This window comes from Pteropus medius, unplaced genomic scaffold (genome assembly GCF_902729225.1).
Source record: "Pteropus medius unplaced genomic scaffold, Ma_sr-lr_union100, whole genome shotgun sequence".
NCBI classification, from domain to species: domain Eukaryota; kingdom Metazoa; phylum Chordata; class Mammalia; order Chiroptera; family Pteropodidae; genus Pteropus; species Pteropus medius.
In genome coordinates, this window is record NW_024350926.1 from 252618 (window position 1) to 266330 (window position 13713).

The following is a 13713-nucleotide window of genomic DNA, read 5'->3' on the forward strand; positions in this document are numbered from 1 at the left end:
AGCATAATATCCTGAGAGTTCATTCATGTTGTAGCACGGGAGGGGTTTCTTTTAAGATGACCAGCGGTCCTTGGCAAACTTCAGAAACACCAGATATTCCCCATGTAGCCTCCTCAATCCTACACCACTGTCCACTCCTGCCATTATTGATCTCTGTCCGACAGCACTCTGGTGAGACTCAGGTACCAGCCATTATTGAAAACACACATGCCAAGCTCTCCAAATTCCCCTGGCTTGGCTTAGGGTTTCTCTCCAAGAAAGCCTATATTGTTCAATCTTTATATGATACTTAGTCTTCTATAATAGTGTCTGGTAGTGGTTAATGAATGAACTTGGAAAAATCCAGTTTGTGGCTGTTTGCTTGAGGGATCTGTGAGCCCATAAGGACCTAGTCTTCTTGGTTCTGAATCTCAGTTTAAATTCTAACCAGCAATAGTCCAATATTTTCTGACATTCTGATGACTCAGATCTTTATCTTTAGCCCATGTTTCTCTTGAGCTCCAATCCAATATTCAATACCTATCACAAACACAGTAATACCAAAACCAATTACCTTCCTCCTCATATAGTTCTCTATTTGTTGGTAAGTACATCCAGCTGCCTCTGTGGCTTAAATCTTCATCACGTAATGTAATCGTAGTTCACTAGTGTCCTTCCCTCTGGTTGTGCCTCTCTTCAACTGTCTCTTGCTGTTAGACCAAGGTGATGTTACTCAAATACAAAGGTGACTGTGCCAGCTTTGAACCTTTTGGTGATTTCCTAAGCTCTCCTCATCATGCCCCTGCTTACATTAGGCCTCACCTCTCACCAGAAGCTTTTCTGAGGAGGATCGTAGTGCCTTGCACATGCCACATGTTCAGTCTCCTCGTTCATATTCTCCTTTTGCCTAACTAAAAGTTCAACTTGTTTTGTTGGTCCCCAGCATTTCAACCTCAAGGACTTGTAAAAATCCTTCAAAATCAACTTTTTTAAATGAAGCATTTTATGACCTCCCCCCACCACCAAAAAAATGATTGACCATTTCTCTTTTTTCTTTTCCATACCGCTCTCTGTGTAAATTTACCATTGTACCTAAAAAATTCTATTGTACTTCCATGATTAGATACCCTTTTTCCTCCCACCAAAATGTTATAAAGTGTTTGGGATCAAGAATCCATCCAGTTTTATTAATTTTTTCATTCTTAGAGTATAACATAGTACCTAACAAGTATGTTAACTGATTTTTAAAAGGAATAAATAAACTATAAATTAAATATTATACAATTATTAAAAGATTTTTAAGGTATGAGATCGGATTATAATGTATAAGAACTCTTAATAGAGCAGGACACACAACTGTATTTATATCATGCATATAACTTGGTAAAACATAAGTACTTAGAATAAAACTGAAGAAAATACACACAAATTGCTAAAATTTTTACATTAGGATGTTAAAATTTGAAGTGAGTCTCATTCTTTCCCTCTCTTTTTCTCCTCCCCTTTCTTTCTCTTCTCTCCTCTCTTTTCCAAATGTTCTATCAAATGTTCAAATTTATTTTATAACTATATATTTATATATTACTATATTTTTTTTAATTTTAGGAAACAGATGGTTACATATGGTTCACAATGGTATGTCTCTTTATATATGTGTCATTTCTTTCACAATCACTTGGATATATAATCCTAAAAAATGCTTCCTCATAAAGACGAGTTGAAAAATGGTCAAGAGTTCTAACAAAATTACACTAATTCAATTATACCAACCTCCAAGATTGGGTTACATGTATCCTACTTCTGTTTTCTATAATGTCCCCAAACATTCCAAGTTACCACAAGAAACTAAGTTTTTTAAAATATTTCTTTCATAATATTTCCCATTACTTCTTACCTATAATTTGCTTTATTATTCCTTATTCTAAAATAATGTAGTCTCATAGCTTCTGTGTAGTTCAGCTGGTGGGCAGTAAATCCAAAACACATCTGAAAATCATGTTCACAATGAAAGCTTGAGCTTTCTGCTTCCACTGACTGACTATCCCCTGTATCAGACAAAACCCACAAAAATCCATGGACAGAATTCCTTTTCTATCTGTGAAGACAGGGTGTTTATTGGGCAGCTCAACAGTTTTAAACAGTGACCCTAAATAGTGACCCTCAACTCCTAGGCCATAAGCAATTTAAAGACCAGAATAGATATGAGTCATCTCTACATTTTTGGTGCCTCGCACTTATAAGTTGCATAATTAATGCGTGTTGAGTCATATCGTAGCTCTGTGAGTTACAATAGGAGAAAACAGCCACTAGCCCCAGTAAGAGACTAGTGACTAGAAAAATAAGTTTATTATTCTCTGTTTTGGAACTAACATTCTGTAGAAAGTGAATGGCAAGTCAGGAGAAGTTAGAGCTTAATTTATGCTAGGCACTACGATTTTTATGTGTATTCCTTATATACATATTAGATTAGTGATTAAAAGGGTAAGTGTTGGTGCCAAAATGCCTGAATTTGGATACCGGCTCTACCACTGTATAACTGTGTGACTTTGGACAAGTTAAAAGATGTCACTATTTCTCAGTTTCATCTACTCTAACTTGGAGGTAGTATTAACAGACCTACTTGACAGAGTGATTGCAGCAGCTGAGCTAATACATATAAAGGCTTAGCATAGAGGTTGGCACATAGTAAACACTTTCTACGTGTGATTTAAAAAATATTTATAATCATTAGTTAACTCTTACATCATCCCTTTGAGGTCTGTATTATTACCACCATTTTACATCTGAGAAAGTCTAAAACTAAATACTTAAACTTGTCACATCACATTGTGAAACTCAAATCCAAACTCAAGCCACAGAGATTTTGATCACAAATGATGATTTCATAAAGCACTCTTTCAGAAACAATAGGAAAATAGGTATATTATATTTAAACCTTGATAACCTAAAATCCCAAGGAGCTAAGCTTTTCCAAATAGAATTTTCAGGATAACCAAATTTAAATCCCCATTAACACAACATACTAGGTTTCAATTCTTTTATATTAGTCAACAACACGTACCATACTTAACATAACTTATTTTATTCTTTGTAACTTGGGCTTATTATTATTTCTGTTGATTATTGTGCAGAGTTATAATAGCCCATGTTATCATGCCCTGAGGAGCTGGTGAGCTCTGCAGAGATGTTTGCTCCTTCACTTAATGGCCCTGGCCAGCATCTATTCGAGTTCTTTTATCTGTATTTCCGTGGTTTTACTCTCCCCATCTTTGTCTTGTGTGACAGCCTTCATGGGTCTCTGTCCTGTGTGACAGCCTTCACAGGTCTCCACTGGCAGTGTGCCTGCCAACAGCAGCCCCTTTATCCTGATAATTTTTACTCTAATCATTCTATGAAGTTGATAGAAGTAAGTATATACCACCAGACTAGTATAAAATCAGAATAAGCAGAATCTGGGTGAAGGCCAGAAGGGATGTTATGAGTAAAATCCATGCTCTGTATGTGTGAGCACTATAAGCATCTATTTCGATTCTGCAGGGATCGTTTGCTCACTAACTTGTGCTTCTCTGTGTTTTCCACAGGGTGTGTACTTAGTTAATTCATTCAACTATACAACAATGGTTACTTGGAATATTTAAATATTCAAAATGAGATTTAAATAGAAAATTATTTTGAAGCAAGAATACTATTACAAACCACAGCACTTGAATTCGAGCTGTGTGTGCTGTGGTGTTCTGCAAAGTCAGTCGCTAAACATTGAATAAGAAGTCTGTTATTTAGATATATTTTTAGGAATTTTACCCGTGTTGTTTTTCATCTGCAATAGGCTTACTAGGAAGCTGAAATAAATATTTCAGACAATCATTTATTGGTAAGTTTTCTCTTTAAGGATGCTTAACCCAATGCATAAAACATAATACAGACAATAAAATATTATGATTTTTCTTACAATCCAATCTTTAATTAGAAGAGACATGGTGACCTAATTCCACTAAACCCTATTTCTATATATTCTAATGCAAATTTCAACTTACTTAGTCATTGGTTAGATTCTAAAATCTATAGAGTTGTGGAGTATTTGAAACAAAGTTTCTCCTCCTTTAACTTCAGGTTGTTTTTATTTCATCTAATATGCTTCAGAAATTTTTGTTTCTTAATATTCCAGGTAGGAAGAAGAAAAAATAATGTGACCTATTGAAATATTATTAATTACAATAATCATCTTTATTTGTCTGCCTGAATTTGCTTTCAGTCTAAATGACTTTATTTTGATGAATAACTTTTATTTAAACTGCGTGATTCTGTCCCAAAACATTGATAAATCTTAAACTTTTTATATTTTCATATAAAAACTCTCTGTAATCATTAAGCTTTTTCATCTTAATTTCCTCTTTCTAATATCTTATTAATTTTTTATGCAAAATCTTTACTATCATATTGCCAATTTGCTGACCATTCTGCTTATATTACTTATTCTTAAATTCTTGCCTTTGCATATTAATTATTCCCACGCTACAATATAATCTTTCCTTTACTCTGCTAATCCAAATATTCTCTTTCCTTTGAATCTTCCAGGAAGTCTTCTTGGTTTAACCACATCTGATTTTTGTATATTTTTTATGTGACTATGAATTATTTATATTACTTGTGCTATTGAATATGTTTTCTTTTGCCTTTTTTATGAGTATAGGCTCCATCTTCCAAAACAGAAAGATAAATCTACCACAAATCTATCATCATTTTTTTTTTGGCTCACATTTATCTCCTTTGGCCAAGATGCATTCTCTAAATTTTACATTCTAAGTATACATTATTGCACGACTAAGGATAGAGAAACTTAGAAGAAAGTGAAAATGGTAAAAATTTATTGTACATTTTATAAACTTTTTCATTTGATTGACTTTCTAGGTATTTGGCTAAAATTCATGAATGTTAGATTTGGAACAGGTGTTGGAGGTCATCAAAGTCTAATGATCTTATTTTATGAATGGGGACTCCCAGGCCTAGAGGAGCTAAGAGGCATCCCAAGTCAAGTAGCTAGTTAACAGCACCCCGAGGACTAAAATCTGGTCATCGAGTATTCAGCATGTGACTTTGGGCTCTATAACAGGTTGCTGTCCACATATTCAAAGAGTACTCCCATTCAAGTCCTTGGGAGGGACTGTTTAAGTAATCCATATATTGTTCCTGAGGTTTGAGTACACTCGAGGATCGTGGCCCTGTTTCACATATGAGCTGGAACAAAGAGGTGTTAAGTGGCTGACCAAGGCAGCAGAACAAATCTACAAAGGCATAAAAATAGAGCACACCTCTACTGTGTTCTACTTCTGGATGTTATCTAGTAAACTACTCTGCCTTTGTGAGAACAAATTCTATCTTCCCCAGGGGCTAAATAACTCCCTAATGGTAAATTAGTCACTTAGGAGGCACATTAACTCTATCAGGCCACTGGGGTGTCATTACTTTGGAATCATTTGTTTCTAGGCCATTGGCTGCAATGATAGCACACTACTCTAAATGGGACCCTAGTGGCCCAAAGACCTAATGCACCTTCCTTAGTGCTAATCTTGGTGCAAAGCTTAGGGACGCCCCTGAAATCCCTTCGACTCACAGAACATGTAAGCATTTTAAGGTTTTCTGGCTAAGGCTGGCACCATATCAAATTGTGTCTTTATTTTGACTTCAAAGGTCTTACTTCTGCTCTCAATGATTCTCCCTTCACCCCTTTCTCATTTATCCAGTATCTAATTCATCCAGGGACCAGAGTTCTCACACTGTCAGTAGGTGTTCATCTTGCCATGCCATCAGGACTCGTGATCCCCTCTTTATAATTTTGCTTCTTTGTACCCAAACTTCTCTCTCTTCCATGACAAAATATATCAAAGTTCGGTCTCATTTCTATAGAAGTCTATACTAGCCAGTTTTTATCAAGGGACAAAACAACTCACATTAAGATTTTAATAATGTGAGTTATTTAATAATTAACCATTACACCAGACAATAAAATTGAACCATTTAATAATGGTGTTAATAGCTAATAGTGAATTTGTGTGTTCCCTTTAAGACACGCTTTAAATCTATGTATTTTAATACATTTGACCAAAGAATACATTGATATTATAAGAAATTCAAAGGTACAAAAAGTTATACAGTAAAACGTAAGTCTCCTTCCCTGATCTGACCCCGAGAGTCCCAGTTTTCCCTTTTCTAGGGCAAACTTCTCTTATCAATGATCTGTGTTCATAATGTAGATGTGTATATATTGCTTTTACACAAATGTTAGCTTATTAGACACACTGTTATATACCTTGCTTTTTCACTTAAAAATATAAATTGGTTGCGACAACATAGATGGATCCTGAGATACCCGTGTTATGAGAAATAAGTCAGACAGAAAATGTTGAAAACCACATGATATCACTTATATGTGGGATATTAACCTAAAAGCAACAAACAGGACAAACAAACAGACTCATGGACATGGACAAAAGACTAGTGGTTACCAGAGGGTGGGACGGAAAGGGGATGTAGACGGGTGAAAAGGGTCAATTATGTGGAGACAGAAAGAAATCTAACTATGGGTGGTGAACGCATATGCCTTACTGTTGATTGTACACTTGAAACTTATTGGATTTTGTAAACCAATGTCATTATAATAAAAAATAAATCAATAATAAAAATTTTAAAAATTTAAATTAGGAGTAATTCTATTTCAATACCTACAGAGTAACAGCATTATTTTTAACAGACATGTAGTTTTCCATTGTATGGATGTACTATATCTCATCTAACCAGTCCCCTCGTGATGGACAGTTAGGCTTCCCCCCAACCCTCTGTTATTACAAATAATGCTACATACAGTAGCGGTGTTAAATGTATAAATTAGCCTTTATGCATATGTGTCTTTATATAATAATTCTAGAAATGAAATTGCTGAAACAAGGGATACATGCATTTTTAATATTGATAAATATGATTAAATGATCATCCACAGTCTGTAATAATTTACATTACCTTAACGATATATTGTGTTATCATGTTTCAATGTTGGCCAATTTAATAGATGAAAAAATGATTTCACATTGAAGAGGTTAATACAGCTGACTCATGGAGTCGAGATTTACAATTTGGACAATCTGACACTAAGCTAATTCTCTTTTTCTCCTCTTAGTTATGGAGAAAAATTGGGGAAAGGATTTTCTGTATAGCCGCACAAATGACAACACATTGCAGACACCTACTTCATCTGGCCTGAGAAGTCAAGTGTGAAAGAAAGAGGTGTGTGAAGTATTGATGGGCACAGGTGTAAAAGAATAGCCCAAATAAAGGAAAACAGGAAGAGAGGAAAAATAAAAGTCACAGCTGAAATAACGTAAGGGCTCTGAGACACTGATGTAAGACTAAAGGTGAGCATGGTGAGGAGGTGTAACACCAGTCACCCCAAGATGGAGCTCTGACTTGACTCCACGACCGTTGTTAGTTCTCTCTCATTAGTCCTCCAGAATCCTTATTCTTATTCTCATAGTTATATATTTACAGGTTTTGCTTTTGAAACATTTATAACAGACTATTCACCCTACATGTTAGCAGGAATTAGTAAGGATCATGTCACTCTGGGTTCATTTTTTCTTTTTTTTTTTAATTATGTTTTTTTTTTTACATTTCTAGATTATTATATTTGAATTAGTGGAACTAGCGATAAGTAAAAAGTGCCCCCAAATACTCTCATTAAAAAAATTAAATAGGATAAACCAATCTTTTCCAATGAAAAGAGAGAAAAAAATACCCGACCCAACATAACGGTCTTTATAGCCTCATAAACCACAGTACCACCCAAGATGTTAACAAGCTGGCATGTTTTGAGCATCAAAGATAGAGAGGAAACTGTGTTTACATGTTTGGCACAAAAACTAATGAGGAAAGTCAATTGGCCCTTTGTCTTGGGGGTCTGAAGCGCTGAGCTCTAATGTTTGGTTTCTTCGTTGGCACTTGTTCAAGTAATCACTCGTGGCCTGACAAAGCCGCACTTGTGTTTTATTAGTGGCCACGCTGAACTCTCCTGCTTGGGCTGTGTTGTCTCTCAATAGAGTGCCGCATCAGAGGGCACACTTATTTGAAAACACTAAATCAGAGCATGATGATCTTTGCCCAAGCAGAGCAACCCAGAGAACAACAGAAAATGTTCAGAGTACTGTTCCTTTTGTTTGGAGAAGGAGGGAGGCGAGAACAGGAGGAAGGTAGAACTCGTGCCTGTGGCTGAGTAATCTGAAAATGGCAGCTACAAAATTGAGTTTAGGAAAGAAATCTTTTCCCCTTCTAATCATGGCAGCTGCATTAACATCTGAACCGGGCAGTAATGCATCACATGGCACAATCCACGTGGCCTTGACTCAAGCCTGTGGTGGCAAGAGATGTCAAGGTGACCCCAGAGGTCTTTTTTCTTTTTCCCCTGGAAATCTAAGGAGACATGAAAGAACAATCATGTTACTCTGGGAGGCAACGGACTTTGTCTTTGCAAATATACTCCAGGAGAAAGAAAAACTTCCAAAGTAGGTCACAGCACAGTGTAGCTTTTCTCATAGATGGCTTTTTTCACATTCCTACCTTTCTCCCTCCCTTCCTCATTATTATTATTATTATTATTATTATTATTATTATTATTCCCATTTAGACACAAGAATGCTTTGGACTGTCCCGGAATTTTTTTACCTCCACGACTGAACAAGAATCCAAACATTTGGCTGCTATTTTCAAAGTTCTGAACCAGAAACGAGGACTCCAAAATCTGGTTGCAAACAACATTTTTAAAGTGACAGTTTTGGCAGTCTTACCTACGGATCCAGTAAAAATAAAACCTAGAACAGTTTGTTCTTAAACTATTTCTAGTACCAGTACTGTGAAGAAAGTACTGAGTTACACATAATTAAATTTATTTTTTTTTAAATGACTGAAATTTTACATGTTAAAAATGAGAATTTGGGATAGGTTAAGATACGTCCTTGCCTTTGCCAAATCCTTGAAGTTCTCTCTGGCTGTCTGCCTCCCATCAGATCTTTTTGTGAAGGGTGTAAGTGTACACTCAATGCAGTCACTGCCACTGAATAAGTCTGAGTGATGCCTACGCTGAGAAAATGCTAAGTGAGAGTTATTACTGGGAAAATCACGTGATAAAAAGTCAAAAGTTTAGAATATACTGAACGTTTTTGACTAAAGTGTCATCTAACTACCTTTAAATAAGCAGCATTTTCTTTGCTCGTTACTTCTTTAACGTTTACTTTTGAAAACGAAGAGGATGCTAATGGCAGGAGTGTTGGGTTTTATAATTCTGGAGCACTTGAGATATAAACTTCTCAAGCTTTCATTGTTCCTGCACAAAGGAAAGCATTCATTTACGTGGGGGTAAAGTAATTCCAAATTTCTATTCTTGTTTTTCAGAATATTTACTTTTAGATAATGACCATATTATGCCAGAAACACAGTAAACAGGTGGAAGCATTCTAGAAAAAGCAGTTCTGTAAGGGGGAAAAATGTTGGGCTCCTGCCTTTGAAATCTAAAGTGGCGGTGGTAAGTGAAGTCCGATACTTGAAGTCTACAGACCTAGTCGCTGGAGAAAGGCAGTGTTTAACTAGGATTTGCTTTTATTAATAGGCGGTCCTATTCTCGGCCTTCAGACCAAGGGAGAGCTATGGGAAGAGATAAGCCTCATCCGCACCTGATCTCCTTTCCCGCCTGTGCCTCACTGCCACCCATCTGCCCCTCTATCTTCCTGCACCCTCCCACCCTGCACATGCACCCAACACTGTTCTTTCTTGCAGGCTCTGCTGCAAGAATGTCAGACATGGCAGCTCACATTCAGAGCTCGGATTGCTATGAACGCAGCCAGGGGATGAGGGTGGGAGATGTGCAGTGCTCGGCTATTCCTCCGTGGAGGAGCTGTCCACAGCCTGGGCTCAGGATGGGTGTGCTGATGCTGCAAAGGGGCCGCTTCTCTCCAGCTGCGTCACATCCCTACAGGCAGGCCCGGCTGCTCGGCAGAGGAGAGAACCAGAGGGCGCCCTGGCCACCCCCCCACCCCAGCTCCCACCTTCTGCGGACAATTCATTCAGAATCTATCGACGTGAATGTTAAAAGCTGACCACTATTACAGTCTTTTAAGGAAAGATTTTCCCCTCATTATAAAATGTATACTCTGCCTATCACATTGCAGTGTTAAGGCACATAGGACTTTTTTTTGAAAAAACATGAATTTAATATATTTACTTGCCATCTAGAGTGGTATATGTGCATGTTTATTACTACAGCCTAAATATATCACAATGTGTATTATATTTGCTGTTTTATAACACATATTCATATGTATATCATAATGTATATTTACATGTACTATTATAATCTGTTCTTTGTATAAAAACATTAGGCTTCAGAATTAGCTTAGTCACGAAACAAACCTCACGTATTTGATGCTTTTAAGTCATGGGGCAGGGGGCTTCACTCACCAAACGTGGAAGAAGAATCAAGGCCAACCAAATAGAACAACAACAACAATATGTTAACCACTGGGAATTCCATGGTGCGAACCATATCTTATACAGATTATGACTCTGTGCATTAGTATCCCTGCTGGCATGACCACTATGCCATCAGCCTAAGGATTCCCCAGTGATGATAAAACTTAAGGGTGAAGTATTAGAGAGCCGAATGAGGGCGACTCGTTTAAACCATGAACCAAGCGATCATGTATTCGCCTATTCAGAAAATTAGAGAGGAAGAGCAAAGCGTAGGCGGTGGGGAAGGTAAAGATGTGGAATCTTGGTTAATTTTCTTCTAGAGGTAACACATTTTTTAGAAAATTGTTCAGATTATAAAATGAAAGTTGTTTAGAACCAAATACCCAAATTTGAGTAGCACTATGAAAACTGACCCTGGACGGTCATGAAAGAGAAAATACTTTATCATTTCTTGAATGTCTTTTTTAGTGACATAAAAAATATTTGGTTTAAATAACTAGGGTTTTTTTTAGTACTGAGTGTTTATCATAGTTAGAAGGAAGCCAGAAACCAATGATGTATGCAATCAACAAACAGTAGATTGTGCACAGCAAAGAAATCCAGAATTTAATAAAAGTTTCACAGCCTATTTTCTTTGAGGATTACTGCTCTCTTGTTTATCACTTTATAGACACGAGGTAAATAAGTAACTCAAAATATTAAGTCCTATTTATACATAAACTGATAGCATCATTTTTTTTTTGCAAATAAGATTAGTGCCTTAATTTATGGAGTATGATTTTATAAGCACTTAATAATAATAAATTTCATTCAACACTTGTCAAAATACTAACCAATAATACCCACTGTTCAGTTTTCAAAAATTACTTAAAAATAGAATTGCCATTACTCTAGCTATAAAAGACTAGAATATCAGAATTAAATAAGCCCGTTACCTGGTACTATTTATATTAGCATTCTGCTGGAGTCTACAGGCTGTTTCATCACTGAAAAACATTCAATTTCAAAAATTTCAGAGACCAAGTTTTCAGATAACCTCAGCTGTTTTACAATAGTTGCAAAGACAATACATTACCCATCTCGTAAAAAGTTAGAAATTACAATGTGTTCCCAGTAACTGCATTTGACATATTTATGAACTGTCAGTCTCAACAGAAATTCAGAAACTATTACCAGAGATTTTCATTAAAATTTAAAGTCTATAAATAAAAAATAATGATATATTTTACTTTTTAAAATAGAAAAATGATAAAAAAATATTTCTTACTATTTCTTTTTGATGAATTCTGCCTAAAGTCATCAATATTGTTTTATTATGATATCCAAATAGTAAATTTCTCTCCCACTGTCTCTGTTGTTACACTGTTTCCAACTATATTCTGAACTACTAAAATTTCTCAAGACTAAACTTTTTGGGGAGTTGGATATGAGTCTGCTTTGTAATTAGTTATACTCTTACCACTTACGGATATATTTTTTAATTATGGGATTACTGTACTGGTATCACCATTTATATATGTTATTTTTCTCCATCAGCAGAGATATTTGATTGCTAGGTGAGATATGCTTGGCAAATAGTTTTAGACTTTTGTTCCTTTGATATTATTTAAAAAATCATACTCATCTCATCTATCAAAAATGTATATATTTAAACACAAGTATTTCTGAAACTATTCGGATAAATCATCCCACAGTCCTGTTTTAGCTCTTAGAAAATTAAAATCAGCTTTAAAGTTTTTGAGTCCTCCTCTTATTTTAAGAACTGATGTTTTAATACAGATCTTGATGACCTGATGCTGTTATCTCAACATGGTACAATTTTTTGACCTTTGAAATTATTCATAAGTCTCAGACATAGGCCTGTGTTTTAAGCATGTCTTTGAAGTCTTTGACTAGATTCAATGTTTACAAGAATTCTCTCTCCGCATGAATTGGGTCATGTTGTTACCATACAACGTCCTCAAACCAAAGAAAAATGTAATTACGCATCAATACATATACGATTTACCCTAGTTGTTCAGGATAAAAGGAAAATTTGACTCAGCATTTTAGAAACTGTTGAAATATAGTCATAATTTCATTTATTTTTTCTAGATTGGCTTTTTGCAAGTACCTAATATAATGTTTCTTTGGAAAATGTAAAGCCCTCACTAAAAATCCATGGGGTCATCTGGTCATTTCAACCATGCAGATAGAATATAGATTTTTCTCGTTGCTAATTTTCTACAATTCCAAGGGTTCTACTGAATAGTGAGATAATGCAAATGGACCAAAGCTCCAAACCAGGCTTCCACAGAGAAAATCTGAGTCCTGCAAGTTCGATTAAGCTAGCTAATTTTCAGTCCAACAAGCTAATTTCCAGACAGATTCTTCTGATGTGTTTCCTCTGTTTGTAATTTGCATCATTAAATAGCTCAGTGTTTCAAAGCAGCCACGGCACTAAGGTCACAAGGCTTTGTGTTAAATCGCAGCCACCTCGATTTTTTTTTATTTTTTTTTTTTATTTTTTTAAGGAAGGAACAGAGAGCAGCTGATCCTGCTATAGCATGAATTTCTTTTTTTTCTTAGTGGGAAGAGGCTGAAGTGTCTCGTGGATCACAGAAATTTTGCTTTGGTTCGGAGAACCGCTTTCGTCAGTGCCTTTGTGTTCCAGAAAGCAGCCCAGGATCACAGGTGGCCTTGATTATCAAGATTTTTTTTTTAATGGTGTCCCCCTCCCTTTTATAGAACAGCAGGACATCTCCCTGACATGAATATCTCATTTTAAGGCTATGCAAGTACAAAATCAAAACATCCTTTTTTTTTCCAGGGGCATATCCAAACCCAGAACTAAAAAAAAAAAAAAAATCTACCATTGAACTTCAAAGGGTAAAATTGGTTAACAAACATTACCGAGACTAGAAAAGGGTTATACAGGCAGATAATGTAGAGTTATGGCATCTCATGGCCAATTTTTCCACAGAAGGTTTTCAAGGGACTGCTTCTAAAGTCACATGCCAAATACAGAGAAAGCAGGAAAACACTTTTTTCCACTCTTACTTATACCTCTCCAGAATAAAATAATTTCCCTTTGTCTCTCTGGCCACACAAGCACGTACTCTGGCCCACTGGCCCCCTGGAGCACTGTTGCTACCCCACATGCCGACGCTGGAGCTAGTATTAAAAAGTCTTCAATCATATAACTCCAAGCCATTCATATTAATGTGCCTGAGTCAAATTACCCTT

At 36.0% G+C, this 13713-nt stretch overlaps 1 pseudogene; it reads left to right on the forward strand.

Moving 5' to 3' along the window:
• Window positions 1-10700: 10700 nt before the first annotated feature.
• LOC120585438 (ubiquitin carboxyl-terminal hydrolase MINDY-1-like) overlaps window positions 10701-13713 on the forward strand; it is a 61691-nt pseudogene continuing 58678 nt past the window's right edge.